Source organism: Alosa pseudoharengus, unplaced genomic scaffold (assembly GCF_046254945.1).
Source record: "Alosa pseudoharengus isolate Yale_2024_CS ecotype anadromous, Long Island Sound unplaced genomic scaffold, YU_APseudo_1.1 YU_APseudo_1.1_scf_1, whole genome shotgun sequence".
NCBI lineage: Eukaryota > Metazoa > Chordata > Actinopteri > Clupeiformes > Clupeidae > Alosa > Alosa pseudoharengus.
The window spans coordinates 10,737,505-10,754,259 of NW_027468564.1; the positions used below are offsets into that span (position 1 = coordinate 10,737,505).

A 16,755-nucleotide genomic window follows, 5' to 3' on the forward strand; every position below is an offset into this window, starting at 1 on the left:
TTAAGACCTCCTCGGGCCACTGGGAAAGACCAGAGAGGGAGAGAGAGATTAAGACCTCCTCGGGCCGCTCGTAAAAGTATAGTGTATGAGCCATATTCATTTTGTATTAGCCACATTAACCCTTAGAGGTGTACAGTGGTAGTAGTGTTAGAGTTCTGCTGTACTGCCAGGGCATCCTCACCAGAGTTGTCCTCCACGTCCTGACTGTCGACGACCTCCAGGTGCTGGCCCGCCAGACGAAGTTCCACTGGGGAAAATCAGACAGAGACAGACATTTGAGCACAAAGCACCTATTTACACCTTAAGTTTACAGTTTTTTTGGGGGGTGGGCGAATAATCTATAATATACATACAATACAATACATACAATATACATCTATAATAATGCTATAATATACAAACCATAACAAAGAAGAAATGCTCAAAAAACTAAGTGCATGTTGAACAGATATCCCTTTAGACCAGGGGTGTCGAACATAAGGCCCGGGGGCCAGATCAGGCCCGCCAGCAGGTTTCATACGGCCCCCCAGATGTTTTGGGTAGGAAGGGAAAATTAGAAAAAAAATATATTCAATGTGTTATAAGCAATATCTCTCTGATATGATAAACTGATAAAAACCTAGCACTACAAACCATCCTCATGAAGGAAGAAGCTGATAAAAACCAACATGAAAGTAGGACATTTCAAGAGAGAAAGAGCAGTATATGACAGCAGTACATTATTGTGTACTTGTTTGCGCATAAGTGATATCATCTAACAACACTCTGATACCCATGCGGAAAAATGATAATGACCCTGATAATGACCATGACAATTAGTTTGACACCCCTGCTTTAGACCCCTCTTGAAAGACCCAAAACTATCACAGGAATGGAGAGCACTGGGCAACTCATTCCACATGGCATGTGACAAAGCATGTAAGTTATCTGGTGCAATGGGTTGAAATTAGGATTTCCTCTTTGTTTATCACTTTGGGCTTCTTACCTGCACTTGATGCAAAAGCAAAAGTGGACCTGTGTGTGTCCATAACAGTGTTTTGTAAAACATGCCATTCATCAGTCCCTCCAGGATTTCGCGAGGATTTTTTGTGATTGTTGCGATCTAAAATGCCTGATTTCGCGACAACTTTTCTAAAAAATTGCGATGGAAGTTGCGGTGTTTTTAGCTGTTTGTTGCGAAGAAATTGCGAGAGGTAGTGAAAATTGCAAAAATAGTTGCGATTTTTTTTTTTTAATCATTTTTTAATTGAGGGTAATTAAGGTTAGTACGACCAAAATTGCACTGATCTTGATGCTTATTAAAAAGGATAAGTAAAGGTAAATAGTAAGGGTTACAGAAAATCAAAGTAGGCCTACTTTATTTGAGTAAATATTTTTACTGGGGTAATTCACAAAGCAGTAGGCCTATAACCTTTCGTAGAACTGTCCAAAAAATACAGCCCCCTAAAGAGATGGCATCATGTCATGTTTCAATACATTCATATGTTATAATTCATATTAAGTTCATATCTTTTTAATAATTAATATTCTGTGACTTGCATAATTACTAATAGCCAACTAAGTCATCTAGTAATAGCCATCTAGTAATTTCATATTGATTTAAACTAGTAGACTACACTTTTCTTTAATGTTATTACATTGGTGGTGTGTAAGTCTAATTGACTGCCTGCCACTTTAAGGACGTGAGAAATGTTATTAGCGTAGCCGTAGCCTAATAACATTTTCTAAGTGGATTGGAACACTTCTCACTGTGTTCGGCTATGACTGGAAATAACTTTGCATAGTGCATTACGATATGTGGATGGAATTCGGGATGTTTTCTATGTCATTAGTTAAAATAAATGTTAAAAAATAACTCGTATGAAATCATTCTTGGATCATAGAAGTAGAAATGTCTTACAATGTTATTAATTTCTATGATTTTGCTAGCACTACACAAACTGAGCCCACAAGCTAGCAAACATGACACGAGCTAAAAGGACATCTCCGTTTGCCAATGGGTTGCATATTATAGCCTACTCAAATGTCAGTAAACCAAGTATGCCTTAATTAACTTATTTTCATAGCCTAGGCATGTTAGCAACACCAGGTTGATAGATGCAAGTAAAGCAGATCATTAACGTTAGCCTTCTATTTATTGTTATCAAAACTGCAGAGGAGTGAACAAGTCTCTGGTGTCTGCAGTGTGGCATCTGACTCATATTCTGCGCGAGGGACTGTTGTGGTAGGTGAAATTTCACGGGGAAACCATGATTGGCCAAATTTGCGAAAAAGTTGCGGTGTTTGGACAAAATTGCGAGGTCGCCCAGAATTCACGAGGATTTGCTGAATTTGCGTTAATTGTTGTGATCGCAACATCGCGAAATCCTGGAGGGACTGATTCATAACTCACATCCCAACTTCACTGGGCACTTTACCTGCTGCGTGACCCTCTCTGCAAAAGTGGACCAGCACAATCACGAAAAAGGCCGCCAGCGATGTGCGTAGAAAATGAGCCATTGCTGTCATCGCTCTGACGACAAATAATGTCAGAAACAACCAGTAAGTAAACAACAGTGCATATAAAAAGCTTTTTTAATGGAATTTTGATCAATTTAATTTGGCCTTTTTTTTACAATAATTTACTAAAAAATCCTCTTTAATGTCAAAGTGAAAGCAAATGTCTACAAAGTAAACATATGTTTAACTTTATTTAATTATCGATAGTTCAGTCAGTAACGTATGGTTAACTTTATGGCTAGCTTCTAGCTTCTAACAGTTAACGTTAACGTTAGCTAGATGAACTTCGTTATGAGTAACGTTAGCGATTGTCGTATCGTTACATTGCCATTGCTGTTCGCTAAATGTGTAACTTTACAAGCTAGTTTCACGAAACACCATTAACTAAACTTTGCTAACAAACCATTTGATAAATGTGGAATGATGTTATTACCTTGAAAGAGCAGCACGTTTGATATTCCTCTCAACTTGACTGACAGACTAGCTTCTAGTTAACTCAAAATTTGAAATCAAAGATTCTAGAACAGAGAATATTTACGTTACCAGGCGACAAGAGGTAAACAGATTCAGAATACACTGCACAGCGGTGCACAGTGCACTGATGCATTGCAGACTGTCTGGGCAGTGTGATTTGTCTTTTTTGGTCTGTTAAATCTACTGCTCTGGATACATTGCTCATTTTGCTTTAAAATAAAAATGTGTGTAATTATGTATTGATTGTTTCCCCCGTCTGCTTTTGACATATCACCGCAAAGGAACTTCAGCACTCAAATGTGGGAAAGACCAATAGGCTACCTATCACTAGATGGCACCAGCTCTTCAGGTCATCCCAGATAGCGGACTGGTGCAGTGGTGGCATGCCACTTGTGGTCCGCCGTTGGACCACCATCTCTTTAAATTTAACTTGTCATGAATATTAGGAAAATACATGAAATGTTATTAAATTGATGTATGAAGTATAACTGAATAAATTAAAAACATTTTAGACCAATACATATTGGTAAACTCAGCTTCCTATAGCCTAAATACAATATTTGTATGCATTTTTCTTTTTAATTATTATAACAAGTGTAGTTATTTTGACATAATGAGGGAACACGGGCCTGGGGCCTCCATCCATTGCTCTCAACCACCTTTTTCAGTCGTAATTTATCTACGAAAGAATCTCTGTATAGATTCACTTATTTAAACTGCAAAAATAGCACAAAGAGAGATCTATCAGGATACTCTCCCTGTCACCCAGCTCTTTTTTTTTCTCTCAGTGGTGATTAAAAAACGAACACCACAATGAGTCCTTGTGGCTTTGGATACAAGCTTCTACTAAATACCACTTACATTGCTGTAGCCATCAATGTGGTCCTGGTGGGAGGTGGATAACGTGTTCCATGATCTATAAGCTGGTGAGGGGCTTCAGCAAACAAAGGAGGCAGGTGCCCTAACTGGCAACACAGAGCCATGGTCACATTAAGGGGAATATTTGTTTCTAGCTAAAAACATGATGATGCATTGAATTAAGACCATCAACTTTGAATCCTATTAACTACACATAGGCCCTTAAATTGTGACAGCTCAGAAATAGCATCAAATATAGGCTATCAGAAGTGTGTGTGTGTGTGTGTGTGTGTGTCTGCGATTGTGTGTGTGCGAGTGTGAATGTGTTTGTGTGTGTGTGTTTGTCTATTGACTATCGGGCCATGTACTGTATGCAACTACAGGTAATATAAAGCTATACATTGATGTATTTAAGTCCGTTTGCTGCACAACTACTCATAGCTGACACACAGTCATGCACACCAACACTTCATTATTTTGCACTGCACACCAACACTTCATTATTTTGCACTGCACACCCAACACTTCATTATTTTGAATCTGCTCTGTCCATTGTATTCCTAGCAGTATCAACACTCCTTTCAATAACTTTTATTGTTAGACTGTCCCGTACAGCAAGTTTAAATTGGTTTCTCGATAAACATATAGATATGTGCATACATGTACACACATAGAGTGTGGTTTACATAAAGTGCAAAGTAAACCTCACAACATTTTGGACTAACAATATAACAGACAATTGCACATATTAAGACAACCAGTTGTGCAAGAAAAGCAGTGGAGGGAGCTTACGAGGAAAGTGACTAAGTGCCCATTTAAAGTCACATTAAAATATACAGTATAGTGGACTTGGCTTGCTTGTTTACAGGCCCCTTGGTGAAAGAGGTGGGCACCAGGTTGTTGAGGAACCACCACCTGTGGGATGAAGCTGTTGCAGTGTCTGGCCATAGTGGCGTGGACTATAAAAACTGCTCCCACCTGTTTCTGGATCCTTTGATCCATCAATAAAATGCACCAGTAAATTATGCTGACTTACATTAATCAATCAATCAATCAATTTATTGTTTATCGTACAGTATCACTATGCAACACAGTCTCAATACACTTTACACAAACAAATGAACAAATAATGGGGGGGGGGTGAAAACAAACAAACACGTGATGCCGGATGGAGTGGCGTGGCTCACCAGTGTACACATTACTTGGCACAGACATAAATACATTAAAAACAAATTAACAAATAATTTGTATTAGTAAAAGTTCAAATGGGATTGGGCCAAAGTCTCACATTCTTCCCCAATCTCCTTCTCGACAGAAAATCTAAAACCCCATTTTCTTACATAATGTTCTACCTGATTCTTCGCTCCCTGTACCTTTTCCACTATAAAATGTATATTTATATAATTTGCAAACAATGGCAATTGCTGGATGAATGTTAAATAATACAAATACCTTTTTATATATAATTTGTGAGTCATTTGTTACCCAAAGTTGTCTTACTTAATAAAATTTACAAATATCTTTTGAAAAATTCATAATGATGCCTTTCTAATAATGATGGCCTGTCTTGCTGTGACAAATTTCATATGTACAGTATCTTTGTGCCTTCCAAAAGACACAAAATGTCATGACAAGTGCAGTGCAACATCAACAGGGTCCTTAGCCTACATGACACCACTGTCCGTGTTCAACCCAATAATTGTGAAGGAACAGTATACATCCTGTTTGTAGGCTAGGCTGTCAGCCTAGTTCCCTCTGTTGCTTAGTCCATAACGAAGTCAAACATGAAGTTTATGCCTGAAGACTAAGACTAAATCAAAATAGCCTGACAAAATTAACATTTAAAATAACCCAGACTATGGGATAAATTAACCTATTCTGTTGGGTTAAATTAATCCAATGTGTGTTATATTCAATATTTAATCAACACCTGTGTCGGAGTGCTTCCAAAAGCCTTGGCGGAAAAATCATAGTTTTCTGTAGCCTGATGTCAAATTCTAGTCAGAATATGAGTTTGATTCTGCTCCATTGAGATGTGATTATGGGGTGTGTTTCAACTGATACAGGGGGTGAATCCTGTAGGAAGAATACCCAAACCATCCTTCCACTCCACAATTGCCTTAACATTGTTATCTGGTCGTTTTTTAAAGTTATTGCACTGTCAACAACAGACACAATGGCAAAATCTAAATTCTAGCAATAGGGTTTTGTTAGGGGGGTGTTTTTGCTCTTTGTTTCAAAAGGGTCAAAAGTTAAACCAATGTTTTACACATTCAATATGTCTGTAGAAGGATAAAAAAAAGTTGTTTCAGGGCATAGGCACATGGATAACTTTAGGAAAAACACTCAAGAAGGGATGATATTGGGAAAAACTTATGAAAATCAAAGTATTAGATTGTTTGCCTACATTAGTAAATACCCCATCTGAAGCATTTTAAAACTTATGAGTAGTACACAGTATGTCCTGCAATAAATATTACTATTTTTTATGAGAATATGGCATACAATATGAATAATTAAAGGGACACCAGGCAACGTTTTTGTGTTAATTACTCATCTTCGTAAGTCGGTATATGGTTAAATGACTCGTTACAGGGTGAATGAAGACTCTCTCGCCCGCCCCTAGCCTACTGCCTGTAGGAAGAATATCCCGCTTGCAAGTTCAGTGTATCCTATCCGTCGACCGAAGCAGGCAGGCTAACAAAACGCTAGCGATTGTTGCAAACGTGTGTATAATGGCAGAGCCGGCGAAGAACCCTTGACAGAAGACACAAAGAAAAGGAAAAGATCTTTAGACCGAGCGAGGGGGAGTTTCATAGAGAAAAAGCATCAGGCTTGTCTGGTGTCCCTTTTAGGTTTGTGTAGCAAATACACCCTGTTTGACGGAAACTGAACTATTATCTACCTGAAAGGAGAAAGGTGTTTGTGGCCAGGCCACCTGGGGCCTGTTGCACAAAAGCAGAATTAAGACATCTGGGATAAGTTACTGAGCTGCGCCAAAGATTGTTAAGGCGGAGCAAGATACTTCGTCGTAGTTCATGTCTATGGGCGCGAAATGGGGATCGAATCCTGTCTGCATAAAGAGGCGTGTCGATGACGTATTGACGAGCGTAAGTTGCAACCGGCCAACAGCAGCGGCATAAATAACCGGCGCACACCTGATATAAAGTCGATTTTCTCCAGACTGGAATGCTCAAAAATGCTAAAAATGTACCTGAAATGTTCAGAAGGGTTTGAGGATCATGAAAATGTGCCCGAAATTCACATTCCTAACTCTATAGAACCAAGACCTTAGCATATGTAGTGAAATTCTGAGCTATGCCCATAGACTTCAATGGAGCAGTCGCTGCCTCTGCTCTGCATAAAGGGGGATTTTGACCCCCTCCCCTCGTGCGATCCGGGTTCCCGGAAGTGGCTCCTGATGAAATATCTTGCTCCGCCTTAACAATCTTTGGCTGCGCTCAATGAATCCAAAACAAGAGCGTACAGGCTTAATTGGTTGCACAACGAGCAAGCCAGGATGAGCAGACACGGATTCATCAAGCCAGGTGAAACCTATCCTGGATAAGTGCATGCTCACGACTCCCTCAAATAGACCCCCACCGATCACAGATTCACTTATTCACCATGGCAACTAGAGCGGCTTCATTGCTTCTTCTACGGTGTGAAGTAGGTAGATAGCCTTCTCACAACAGCAACAAACAGCAACACCTCTGTTAAGGAGAATATTGCAACTAGTTCCGCGACCACCACGCATGCACGCATGAAATGGTTAGGCACTCCCATGACGTCACATTGTCGCATGACAGGTCGGGAATGGCGAGTATGTAAAAGTTAATTAATGATCACAAACGTTTAAATAATGACAATGGGTCTAGGTATATGTGATAACAATGTGTAGTGGGCAGTGGAATAACTACTGTTTTCCGTTTGTGGTGACTGCTGACTGAGATAAGGGATGAGATTAAATAGATCCTGGAATTTAGCCTTGTCTGGAGCAGGCTAGCTCCACAGAATAAATCGCCATGGTGATTTATACCATAACATATCCTGCTGCCCCCTATCCCGCTTTTGTGCAACTGGATCACGGATAAATTGAGCCAGGATAACCAAGATATCCTGGCTTAATCCCTTATCCTAGTTTTGTGCAATAGGCACCTGGTAAAATATGCTTGTTAACTGCATGATAGCATTACACAAGATAGCTTCATTCTGTAAATTTGCCATAATCCTAAACACTACAGTTGATGAGTGGACATCAGAAACAAAGGCAATTTCTTGCCATTAGTATGAGGTTAAATATTGATGCTAACCAAGGGAGGTTGTTGCTTGGTATGAAGTATAGCAAAGGTATACCCTCTGCCAAATGGGGTAAATTAGTTGAGCTCTTTCTAAGACTAATGTCAAATTTATGTTGTTTTACCTTTACTTACAACACCCTTACAACACTGTTAACATTATGTGTTCACTAAACTTTTTTTCACATTGCATTTGTAAGATGTTACACAATGGCCTGATGTGATCAAATTGTCTGTCCATAGTATACTTTTCCTAATATGAGTTGTGGAAGTGGTTTACATTTAAAATGAAACACCAATTTGTGCATAAAAATGACTGAAAGGTGAATACAAAGAAATTGTATTATTACTGTTCCAGTATTTTTTCCAGTTGTCAAGGTGCTCCTAAGTCTAGCCATTAATAATAACATATAATGTCATAACATATTTAGGGGTACACAGGCCTGTGTCTGAAAAATGTCAAGTGCACACCCTGATTGTGAAACTAGGGAGAACCGAGATAAAGGAAACACTTTGTAATTAAATGTAATTTCCAAAAACATTGTACCATACTGAAAGCTAATATTTTGGCACTAGCAACCTACATCTGTCCTCTGTCAAACACAGTTGCATTTTCAGCTCTGAACAAAACTGTTCAAGAGTTCTTCTGGTCCGAACCACTCTGGTGCGAGCATAGTTGCTCCACAACGGAACAAGTCCAGACCAAACTTCCTGACTTCAAATATTGTGGCCGCGGCTAAGTTCAGTTGGTATCCAGTTGGCTTAAGTTTTCTGTGGGTTGAATGAATGAATGGACAAGAAATGGAAATAAATAGGTTTAAAAACAAATGTGAACAACAAAAAAACAAAACATATTTTTAATAGCAATAGTCACTGAGGAGCACAAAGACCACCAATGTTAAATGCATAACTTGATTCAGTTGTATAAACCTTCCACTGACATATCAATGCTATTATTAAAAAAGAAGTGTAACAATTATGATAATATTCTATGGAATGGGAATTCCCTACAGTAGACAGAGCAGAAATAAAGTGTAACTAATTGCTATCTGCAGCTATATTTCTGTATACAGTAAGTTATTTTAAAATTACTTACTTGAAGCTGACGTTGGGGGCATAAAACACCTTCGACCATCCCTCCAGCCTCCAAAGCTGCATGAAATTAAATCAGTTCAGTACAAGTGGTTAAGTCAACTATGTACAATCCCATTTCCAAAAAAAGTTGGGAAGCTTTGTTAAATGGAAATAAAAACAGAATGTGATGATTTCCAAATCATGTAAACCCTATATTAAATTGAGAATATAGTGCAAAGACAAAATATTATTATTGAATTTACTGAACATTTTGTATTGTTTTTAAATATGAAAATCAAAGGGCAGACTTGAACATTTTGGAGATTACGCATCAACAAATAATATAAAACATAAGGATCATATTCATCTGGTCTGGTAAAAGATCAAAGATATCATAAAATAAATAATTTTAACAAAATGTCTGATTCTGTTCTTATTACAAAAGCTAAACATAATTTGCATTTGTTTGTACATAATGGCTGCAAGATTTATTTCATAATGCAATTGAGACTTTAGTGAGTGAAATTTCTGCAAAATAGGAATTGAAATCCAAAATGCTTTTGACTTTCGGCAATTTGTTTGAATGTCCAGCATAGAATATTTCCAGTTCTCACTATATGCCATTCATTTCATACTATCTTTCACAGTTTGAGTTTTATACTGTACACCTCATACACTTAATACTATATTTATCTCTTTCATTATTTCATATTTCCATACTCTCTCTGAGGTGACTACCATTATCAATCTATTCATATTCTGTCATACCTTCATTATTGTGATCGGCCTACATTGATACACTTTGGACTTCAACTCTGTGCCTACAATTACTTCCATATTTACAATTATTTCCAGTTTCATCTTAAGTATATTTAACCAAATAGTAAGGTCCCAGGGAATGCACAGTGATCTCTGTGAACACTCCAAGAACATTCATTCAACATAAATTAATTTCTAATCCAGAAACCTATGTTGTGGTCCACCTCACTGTAATCAGAAAATGCATAGTTTACCGTCTTTTTGGGCCATACCCTCTTCTTGGACCATGTACTCTGACCCATGAGGTTGGCTATGGAACCGTTCTACAGTAGATAGAGAAAAAGTAAAAATGAATAAATAAATAAACAAACAAATAAATAAAAAACTAATATAACAATTACACCCATACATGTACAATTTTAACAATCAACCTGTTACTGTCACATCAATATCATTATAGAAATATAACAGCAAGGGCCCCAGTAGTGGCGCGACTGGCTGGGGCACCTGCACCGTACGCCGGCGACCCGGGTTCGATTCCCGCCCCGTGGTCCTTTCCGGATCCCACCCTGACTCTCTCTCCCACTCACTTCCTGTCAATCTCCACTATCCTATCTAATTAAAGGCATAAAAAGCCCAGAAAATATACTTAAAAAATAAATAAATAAATAAATAAAAGCAGCAGTATTGGGGCCTTGCAGGACACTAGCAGTCATGGAATGAGCAAGGTAGCAAGGTACCAAAGATACATCCCATCATCCCTAAGGTGGTGCAAATGTCTGTGCACTTGCAGAAAAGATTTGTAACTGTAGCGTAGAATATTGATTCGTAATTGTAGAATATATTTAAACTATATTGTAAAATATTTTTAACTGTAGGATGATTTGTAGCTGTAAAACCGGCACTTTGGCACTTCTGCTAAAGTTGACGAGGAATATAAAATCATCTTTTGGATATTGATGCCTTAAGTAAAAAATGCTCATTGAGCTCAATGCATATGATATAAAATAATAATATTTTTTATGTAGCCTATTGTATAGTTAACTTTGGCCTTGGTGCCCTGAAGTGTGGCCTTTGTGCCCACCAAATATGCCCAACTGAAGGCCAAGTGGCCTTGCCCCTAAAATTATGAAATTGCCTGAGTTCAACACATTATTCTGGCCACATCAGCTGATGTATTACCAATCGTTGAGAAAACTACATAATTATGAGAAATTCTTGTGTGCATGTGTGCGTGTACATGTTTATGTGTGTGTGTGTGTGTGTGTGTGCGTGCGTGCTTGTGTGTGTGCCTGTGTATGTGCCTGTGTTTGTGCATGTGCATGCATGCGTACATATGTCTACTGTGTGAGTATGTGTCATAGGTATGATTACTGTGAATGTATGTGCGTGTGTATCTGTTTATGCACATGTGTGCACACGGAATGGGTTAAGATGACCCCTGGAGGCAAACATACGGAAAAAATTGGTCATCCTAGGCCCTACGATTCTCAAGATATTCACAGAAAACTGTGTCTGCCCTACAGTCCAGCGGGGAGGGCTACAGATCAAAATGAAAAACGATGGTTCCATGCTATCCTGGGGTTACATGCCCACCAAGTTTCGTCTACCCCGGTCTTATAGTGTCCCGGGAATCCTTGACGGAAATTTGGACATGCGAAAAAAAAAAAAAGAAAAAAAAAAATCTGACTAAACCTATATGAACGCCGATTCGCTGCGCGGCGGTCATAATAAGAGAGAACAAACAAGAAAATAAGAGAGAACAAATAAACACAGTATTTGTCAGGAATCACTAAACTAACCAACATCTCCGAAATTGGTTTCCCAAGATTGATTTTAAATCACAATATTGGAGAGATGCAATTTGATCCAATAACACCCATGTCAACTAGTTTCAGGGATACATTTCAACATGCCATGGTCCAGTTTTAACATAACCTATATGGCCTCTATAGCCTACATGAAGACAATTTAAAGCTCCTTGGATACTGATACTGCAACACGTTATTAGGCATGCATTGTGCTGGTAAATTAATTATTTTGATTATTCTGGGTAGGCATGTTGTGTTGGGTCTTCACAGATCCTGTTTAGCCTACTTGATTTAGCGTGTCTGTAGGGGCTTTCTGACCATATTGAAGACTTTGCACTTAGGAGATAGGCTAACACAAACCACAATAACCAAACTGGCGAATGAAGTTAGAGACAACTCTGCTGTAAGGACATCGATTGATTGATTGATTGATTGATTGATTTGATTTGGTCAAATAGCATCTCTCTCATGGCATGTTGAAATGTATCCCCGAATCTAGGTGACATGGGTGTGTTGCTAGATCAAATAATGTCTCTCGTGATTTAAAATCAATCTTGTGAAACAAGTTTTAAAGATGAGTTAGTTTAGTAGGTAAGATGCGAGACTAATTATAAGGTTTGTTTTCTGCTTTGTGTGTCACAGGTTCAATTCCAGACAAACCGTGAGCTTTTTGTTTGTTTTCTCAACGATTTGTTCATACATGTGGCCCGGATAATGTGTTGTGCTACAAGGACATGTTTGACATTTAAATATGTCATGCATATTTGTATTTGTTCATCTCCAGTTTATCAGAAAATTGAAAAATCTGCAAGTGTTTAATCAAATCACATCAGTTAGCCTTCTGTAAAACCACTATAGGCTAATCAACAAAATAGGAAACTGTGCAACATCCAATGAACATCTGTGAAACGTCACGTCTGTGAACATAATTTACTTATCTTTATCGGCACTTATTGGAGATTCAGCGATAATAAGAGATATACATTTATTTCACATAACTGTATATGAGAAATAGGCCTACAGTATACCTCATAAAAATATGGACACACTAAATAAAAAATAAATAAAATAAAAGCATTAAAGCTATCTAATATTTCCATTCCATACCCCCAAATACACACACACACACACACACACACACACACACACCAACATCTAGATGAGTAAAGGTACATGAGAATACAGTACATACGTGAAGATCTCCGATCTGTAGACATGCAAAACACACACATACAAACATCAGTTAGACATCGAACAACAAACCTCAGAGGGTAATCATAGTGATGCTGTACAAAGTGGTTGCTACATTGGTTGCCAGGGTAATCATGTTGGTTTTGTATCAACATTACTAAGGCAATTGAGATGGTTGTTAGTGTGTTACTAGGATAGACGTGTAGAATAGAACGTTAGTTTGAGGGACAAAGAAAAAGTGCCTATAGAAGCTGAGCAGTTTCATATGGACGATTTGAAACAGTGTTATGTGCCCACTTTAGGATAGGACATGTAAGTCTGTCAATATTTCTAGTTCAATGGACAGAGAGAAAAAGCCTTTGAAGTTTAGCAGTTAAGTGTGCAAGTACTTTTATTTTGAAACAGTCCTATTTGTGCACTTCAGTGTATCAATATTCCCAGGTCAATGGAGAGAAACACATACACTAACATCTAGATGAGTAAATGTACATGAGAATACATACTTATTTTCCACTCTGTAGACATACAAAAACACACACATAAAAACATCAGTTAGACATCAATCAAACAAACCTCAGAAAAAGACACACAGACACACACACACAAAGGTTGACATTATGGTATGGTTGCTATAGATAGACACTATGTGCTTCAGGTTATTCGATATTCTAAATTCTATCACTGCCAGCTATCATCAGCCAACTGTCAATGGTAGTCAGGGATGGATTACTGCATGGGCCTACCAGGCCCAAGCCCAGGGTAGACAAGGAGTCAGGGGGCCCAAGCCATTGCATGGAATCATTGCCTCAATATCAACACATCATATCAACATATAGGCCATGAATCTGATTGAATTAAAGTATTGGCCATCCCCAAAATGCACCAGAATATAGGAAATCACATCAAATACATTTTTAAAAATGTCCCCCGCAACAATTAGTGGGTGGCCCTTAAAACATCTGGGCCCAGGGGCCTGAAAGTTCATAATCCATCCATGCTGGTAGTGTCTCACTTTCTCTCTCTCTCTCTTACACACACACACCTGTCTGTTTGTCTATCTGATCCTTTACCCTTTCTTTTTATCACACTTACATAAGCTACCGAAGGCCTTACAGACTTCAGTTGGTACTATGTAAAAGTCTATTAGGTCTATTAAACTTGATTTAACAGAGATCTCTGCACTTTGTGCTCTGAATGGGTGTACACTCAAAAAAATGAAATCTCACTATTGTTCATCTTAATAAATCCTCTTTCGTAGGATTTACAGAACAAAATTAGGTTTCTAAGGTGAAATTGAGTTAGTTGTGTTATTTCAAATCAATAATGCGTTTTTGCTGATTAACTTAAAATGTTTGCATTGGATCTACACAACTTTCTTGAACAAAACGCATTAGATTAGGAAACTTGTCCCTCTATAGTTGCCGTAGCATTATTTCACAATTCATGAGGACCATGGTGAGGACTCCGCCAGAGACGGTTGAGAAAGTGAAGGTCCGCCATTTTTTCCTTGCTTACTCACGGAACATTTTTGGATCCTGTAATTGCAAGGTATGTATTTGTTGCTGTTCATAGTGTTTTTGTTTTGATTTTAGCGAATTTCGTCGTAACAACAACTTAAACAATCATTTTAGTAGATCTTATGTGGAAGTGTACATGTGTTACTAAACTTGAGCAGCTAGCTTCTAATGTTAGCTACTAAATCTGTCATGGTGGCTGGCGAGCTAAGTCATCTCAGGCTAGAATTCTATCATGTTTCCCAGTTTAGTTTTACTCCCTACTGAAGATAGACAGGGGTGGTGCCTTGATGGGGTTATTTCATATAAACCACAATTGAATGTTCATAGAAGTGCCAAGGTCAAGACAACTTCATGTATTTAACTGGTAAGATAAGATAGCAGCTATCGTTAGCCCCATACAAACCCTGCCTGGGTTTATGTGAATACTAATTGTTGGATCAGTATCGGAAAAGTTTAATGTTTAAACGTAACTGTTAGGTGCACCCCACTCTGTTTGACCAAATTATCCTTGTGTGTCATGAACAATTATGCAGGCTCTAAAGTCCATCAAGAAACATTTTAATCATTTTAATGTTCGTGTAGCAAACTCTGCCATCTTGCCTAGTCTCTCTGTAGCTGCTAACATTAGCCACGTGTAGCTGCAAGTACAGCAGTTGCAGGAACATCAGACTTGTCATTATTTTTGTATTGCTATCATAGGCTACTTGGCTCTCATCCGGCTTATATAGGCTATCAGTTAAAGAAAGCAAATGGCAGTTTCTTGCATGGGAACTTGTCCATTTTAAGCACACACATTTGTTCTCAACCACTATATTCGGGAGGTAAATAATTTCACATTTGTCATGCTAGAAGCTGCCTACTCTTCAATGTTTGAATGATTTGTTAATCACAAACAAGTAACTAATTAAATCACAAACAAGCCAATCTAATTAAAGGTTATCTTCCTAGTTCAATTTTATTAAAATTCTCAATTGATTCTGTGATCTAATATTATTATAGTTTTACACATTTTAGTGTAAATTTGTTGAATTTGAAATACTTTCTCTTTCTCCCCACAGGCCTTTATGTGGCAGTGCAAAGAGCACAAGACCGGAGTGTCATCAAGGTCTCATTTATTGAAGTATTACAGGTTAGCTCATGGTCACTTTGGTCACAGACACCCATGCCATATGCTAATTGTAATTCTTTCTGTATTTCCAAATGCTGGGTTGTATTGTTACTTGTTCTTCCTATCTCCTCTCCCCTCATAACGTTGTCAGAATGTCAGAACTCGACATCAACTGCTCCAGGCTGTCTGCTGTGTGTGCGTAGGAAGGGAGGAGATCATGGCTGCCATTGACCAGGTTAGTGAGAAGTTGTTTTGTGCCTCCCACTTTGAAAACCTGTGATCGATCCAATATTAGGCCATGAGCTACCGGACCTTACCATGCAACTGCTAACTTTTTTTGAAAGGTCTTACCTTGCTGACATGAATTTGAAAGTTAACATTGACATAGGGGTGTACTGCCTGTTTCAACCCCATGAATAGATTTACATTGAAGATCAGTGCGTTCCAAAAATCTCTTTTAACATTTAACATTGGGGGTTGCATGGTAAGGCATGTTAAACATTAAGATACTTAATTTGTAAATGTAAGTTGTATGTTCATTTCCCTATTTTGCAGAATCATACCATTGGCTTGTTGAGAACTTGCAACCTGAAAGCACTTGTGTACGAAGGCTCGGAGAAACTCATAAAGGAATACCTGGTAAGTGTAAATGAATATCAAAAAAACAGTAAAGCATTACAGCAGCGAGAGTAGGAGTGGTACGTCTAGTGGCAAGATGGGTATGAATGAATATGGCTTCTTATATTATTTTAGTACCCATGGACATTTCCTTGTTCATGTTTCGGTGCTTGTAATGTTTTGTTAAGTCTGTCTATATGCATATTAAAGCAGAATGCATGTTACAGCAGAACAAGTCACCATTGGTCTGTTTGTCACTGACCATGCACCCTTTACAGACAAAGCTTCCTAGTCTGTGTTGGTAAAATGTCACCCAAAGTTTTAATCTTTGGTTAACTAGCTTTTGAGTTAAAAGAAATCATAGACGTTAGAGGGATTTGGGAGAGCAGAGAGTCTAAAGCAATGGTTCGGAGTGAATTTCACCCTAGGGTCATTTGCACGATGACCACGAGCCAAACACACCCCCAGAAGCTTTTTTCCCTTGGTCGAACATTGGTCAAGTTCGCACTATCAGTCTATGTTTCAGCCCAATGGCTTAGCATTAGCAC

At 38.3% G+C, this 16,755-nt stretch overlaps 2 long non-coding RNA genes across 2 annotated transcripts; one reads left to right on the plus strand and one right to left on the minus strand.

Annotated features, from left to right (window-relative positions):
• Nucleotides 1-9,233: 9,233 nt before the first annotated feature.
• On the minus strand, nt 9,234-13,054 carry LOC143137732 (uncharacterized). Its single transcript, XR_012990077.1, has 3 exons — nt 12,966-13,054; nt 10,217-10,285; nt 9,234-9,281 (listed from the first exon to the last, which is right to left on the minus strand). It is a non-coding gene; the product is annotated as an uncharacterized LOC143137732 (long non-coding RNA).
• Nucleotides 13,055-14,452: 1,398 nt separating this feature from the next.
• Nucleotides 14,453-16,458, plus strand: LOC143137528 (uncharacterized). The gene is made up of 4 exons (XR_012990007.1): nt 14,453-14,512; nt 15,540-15,610; nt 15,741-15,824; nt 16,145-16,458. It is a non-coding gene; the product is annotated as an uncharacterized LOC143137528 (long non-coding RNA).
• Nucleotides 16,459-16,755: the final 297 nt, after the last annotated feature.